At 34.3% G+C, this 5,105-nt stretch overlaps 1 long non-coding RNA gene across 1 annotated transcript; it reads right to left on the bottom strand.

The window, feature by feature from the left end:
• Positions 1-3,362: 3,362 nt before the first annotated feature.
• LOC136817567 (uncharacterized) lies at positions 3,363-5,041 on the bottom strand. Its single transcript, XR_010848118.1, has 2 exons — positions 4,462-5,041; positions 3,363-4,158 (listed from the first exon to the last, which is right to left on the bottom strand). It is a non-coding gene; the product is annotated as an uncharacterized lncRNA (long non-coding RNA).
• Between the last annotated feature and the right edge of the window lie 64 nt (positions 5,042-5,105).

Consider the following 5,105-nt stretch of genomic DNA (forward strand, 5'->3'; position numbering starts at 1 on the left):
GTGTCGAATCCGTATTTTTCCATAGTTTTGAACACTGTTGGTCGATCATTCCATTTTGTCAACATTTTCATCATTTCTACAGTCAGATATTGAAAAGTCATAGGTCTAGTAGCTTTTACCATAAGGAACAGAACTGCAGTGAGAAACCCAGTACAAAATGACAAATCGTGTGACGATGGACGAAAGTCCTTAGTTGAGGTACTAAGTAAAATTTGAGTAAATCTTTCGGCATGATGAGGAATAACTGATTGCATATCTTCTAGGCTTGCCCAGCAATCTATCTTAGACAAGTAATCAACACTGAGCAAAAGTTTCCACTCACATCGCATTTTTCGAGCAAGCGTTTTTTTAACACGGTCAATATAAATCTCTGATACCACATATGTTTCGTTAAGTGCTGTGCTGTTCATTCTCCTAAAATCTAGAACATGCGACAAGGAGTTCATATATCCTATTAAACCAGCATATCCAACACACCCAATCCTTTTTTTAAGTATTCAATAAGTCTGAGATAGAAGAAATTGAACCGACACAATAATCTACGATGGTTAGTGGTATGTCCCACTCAGGGTAGCAATCTTGACAGCAAAATTTTTAAAACTTTAAAACTCTGCAACTAACTTGGCTTGACTGTTTGTAGCTTTTAGAGCCACCGACGGCACTACACAGCCAGGATTAAAAGAAATGTCAAATGAACAGTCTCGATTGAAAGATGGTATATCCTTAGTCCTACTCCGCTTCGTTCTTTTTAGGGTTGTAGATGTCACAACCTGCTTCGGTAAAACATCTTCTACATTTGGCTTTCGTCAAAAAAATAATACCACCCATGCCTCTGATAAACATGCTTCCTGCAACCTCGTTTTGTTTGGTACGATTCACTGTCACAACTCTTTACAGGACAATTAAATAACCCATCTCTATCTGGAACCAAACTCAAGCGTTTTGGTTTAGAAGCAGCTCCTACAGCGTCTTTCCAAATTTTCTTTGATAAAAGTTTCTTTGGCATTCCTTTTCCACGCACAATATACAAATAAAACCAATCTCGACCGAATTCACTCATTCGAAAAAAAAAATTGCATAAACTTGTAAAAAGTAGCAAAAGCACCCGATTTGTATTCAAAACAAACAAAGAAAATCCGGGGACATCCTATCATATATAAATTCTGAATATGAATAGCATAATTTAACAAAATTACATATTAACCAATCTCTATCCAGTAAACGGGTCAGTCGTTTGTACCCCAGTCTTTCCTCAAATGAAATCATAAGAACGAAAAGACTCTCTCTAATATAGACACCCCCTTGAAACTTTCAAAAAATGCAGCTGAAATTACAATCTCAGCTCTTTAAAACGGAGGTACTCGATGGGAAATTTCTTATAAATAAATGGGAACTACAAAGCCCACTAAAACCCCCTAATTTTCTCAAGCAATCAAGCTTTAAAATGAGACTCTGACAATATCCAGGGTGTGAAGAAATGTAATACAGTTTTGTTGAAGAACATATTTCAAAACAGTCCTAATTCTCCCGTCCTCTTTTTGGTCAGTAAAATGCTCATCCAAAATAAACGGAGTAACGTTAGGTAAAATACGCTTATTCAAAGATTTTCTTATAAATGACAATAATTTCGACAGGAACGAAAACGACCTCATTAGATGCTCTCAAAGGACCGTTTATTTTCTTTCGATTTCTAGTGAAAAAGGAATAAAAAAGTCCTTAATTGAAACACAGAAAGGAACGTTTGTAACAATTTAATTGAATACCTAAGCAAATATACTACAATCTCCTTTGAGACGCCTTGTACCGTTAAATGTGTTCCCATCCTTAAAAATGGCAGATATACATTTGGGAAATTAAAAAATACAGTTGATTTCGACTTGAACAAAGGGAACAGAATTATTATGAAACGTATAAAAACAGTAGAAATTCAGATGTTATCATTCCAGCCGCGGCTTTCTTATACTATGTTTCAATCAATGAAAGTGGTTCATATCTGATTGAAACTGTAACTTCTAATGACATGTGACATGGCCACAAAAAAAAGTTTTTTTAGAAGGTTTAGACGACTCCGAATCTGAAGCATCTGATTAATAATACTGCGTAAACAATGCAGCTGTTATAACGAGTCAAGTTTCTTAAAACCTTCAAGAAAAGACTTTTGTAGAATCAGAGATTTGGAAAAAGAGGATAAGAAATGCGCTATTCATCTATTTGAAGCTAGGCTGTAGAATCTTTTGTTTCTATTGAAATGTCTGCGGCCGATCGATTGTTTTCGTTCTGAACCAATCAGAGCGCTTGATTCGTTATGCGCACAAGACTAGAAGTACAAACAAAAAATGGCAGCCGTGATTGATATCGAAAGTGAATTTTTTTTCTTTCTAAAGTCGAGAATTTTGTTATTTTTTATAAGCACTTTTTTACTTTGGACAAGACTTTGGGTTGCGAGCCTTAAATAGTTTCTCAGCTTTATTTGTAAAAAATATTTCCCTTGCTGGATAATTTAGATACCAAAATAATTGAAATGTGTTGCGTTAGAATACAAACGAAGCTGGTAAAACTAGTTTATCATTATTCTTGGGCTAAAGTTTCTAAGAAACAATACCATAAAGGCCTCTTCAGTAGGGATAGCGAGGTTGAAAATAAAACCTTGGAGGACAAAAAAACAACAACAAATGTCAAAGAAAGAAAAGGAAAAAAGAAACGATGGCCATTCATGATATCAATGCCAGGAGGTCATAAATACCATGAAGGCTTTCTTGTAAGAACTTTATGAGTTCTAGACAACAAAACATAAAATAATCTTACAATACCATTGAAAAAATACAAAAATTATACCGAAGACATCACCAGGGGATTTCCCCAGATATGTTAGAAAAAATATTATATATACAAAAACATCGTAAAATGATTAAAAAAAACTAAACTATGCATTTCCATCCAACCCAACAAATAATAGTGTATAAAAATTAAATATTCTTCCACAGTGTATATTATGTATATTTGAATTACAGATTGTCATTGTTAGTTTGTATTTTTTTTCAGTGCATAATATGACTTCGCTATTTCTCTGAATATAAATCTTCTTTGCAACTGCTGCAAAAGATTAAGAACAAAAAGACTTTTCAGTATAATTTAACTTCATTTATAGGCCTTTAAAACACCTCAAATCAATGTGTATTGCAGAGCATGAAGAAAAATAGATCACCATTGACTTTACTTGAAGTAAAAAGTTGGATATACAATAAAAACGACCAAAGCCTTTCCAACTGTGTTCTTGAGTAGTACATTTCATACAGATTTTAAGACTTCAAAGCTGATTAAAAATTGGATTATTGCTCCATGAACACTAAATGCAAAAGGTGTTATGACTCAATGCTAAAAAAATTTAAATCTAAATTTGAAAAATATAGTTTAAAGATAACATCAGACTGAAAATATGAATATAAATTTAAATTATAGAAGCATTTCTGGCTCTTCCTGGTTTGTTTACATTTGGCAATTTTGGCCTACATGTTCCCTGATTTGATGACTTGTTTTGACCTGCTTCCCAAATTAAGGGATAGCTTCAGGGCAAAAGCCCCCAAATCAAAATATAGACAAATGAAGTAGACTTATCATTGCAGCACGTATCCATTTCATCTATACCATGCAATATGTATTTATGCCTCAAAATTCAGTTTCCAAGGACAACCTGGATAAAAACAAACATCGAAATAAAGATTCCAAAAAGAAGTTGCATCAAAATCCACTTCGCCAGAACATTTACATAATAATGTGTATATCGAAATCCCCAATTTTCCATTGAACATTCTGATAATAAATATATCGACATCCATTTTTCAAAGGGCATACAGGTCCAACCGCTCAAATCCACTTTTTCCATAAATATAACATCAAACACCATAGAATTATTATTCCATCCTGCTTCTGTTGAGTCAAATAGATATAATACACGTAAAGTTTTCGTACATCAGTTCCCGCTCATCTTTTAGCAGTCCTTTTCTGCTGGCACTGCAGAGAACAGACGTGACAGTCAACATGCAAAAATGTCTGAATCTTGAGTCAATCGTCGTTGCATCAGCAACCTGTACTTGGATGGCCAATACTTCTATGCGACGGTGTTGTTAACAGTATTTCACAAAGAATATGATAACTAGCCTGAAAATAAAATGTAAATCTGTATATGAAATTACCCTAATCCGTTTAAATACAAAATGCAAATTCCACGGATTAAGCAATATTTTGAATGTAAAAGTACCAAAGCCTTGCACCTTCTAAATCATAATCCACTGACTGGTCAAAATCATGGCCCTTCAGGTAGTCACAATTTATAAATATCACATGTCAAAGTTATTTTTTTGAAATGTTTTTGTTGTTGAAACCTTGAAATTTTCAACCCAAAAATCAATGGTTTCCCTAGATAGAGCTAAAAGTACCACAGAGGAAATCAAGTATACTTACTGAATCTCAATTCCATTACCATGGGGCAAGTTTTGCTTAAAATTACATTTTTTTATCTAAAAGTTGAAGAAAAACAACAAAATTATCAATTGATTTTGCCCATCTTAAATCAAAATGCCAAGACGTTTTAGAGAGTGCCGGGGTAAACTAATACTTACATGATCACTATCAACCTTCCTACTACCCATAAAAATTATGTCTGCAACACAAAAAATTCATTCAGAGCAATACAAGCCAGAAAGAAATTGGTCCCAATTTTTCAAAATTTCAAGCATGCCTCATGTCCGCCATCTTTACTCCCAGAATATGGAATGATTTTCCTCGATTTTCTCAGGGGAAACCCCCAAAAGATCAAAGATTCACTCCCCAGTCTCTTTTTCACAAAGAACTCACTGGAAAGCTTTATTCAAGGACTTTTTTCTTGAACATTGGTTAACCTGTACGTAACGCCATTTTGTTTCGGCCTTCCTTCTTGCTCAACTATTCTACAGCCTTGCTTCTTCAAAGGGTGCCGAATTCAAAGGGAAAGAATAGGAAAACAGCGAGCGGCAGCGGCGTTTCTTATCCTCTTTTCCCAAATCTCTGGGGTGCCTATAGTTACAGGGTTTGTGCAAAAAACTAAACATATAAAATAGTAATCCCCC

The sequence above is a fragment of the Clytia hemisphaerica genome, unplaced genomic scaffold (assembly GCF_902728285.1).
Source record: "Clytia hemisphaerica strain Z4C2 unplaced genomic scaffold, Clytia hemisphaerica genome assembly, whole genome shotgun sequence".
Classification (NCBI taxonomy): Eukaryota; Metazoa; Cnidaria; class Hydrozoa; order Leptothecata; family Clytiidae; genus Clytia; species Clytia hemisphaerica.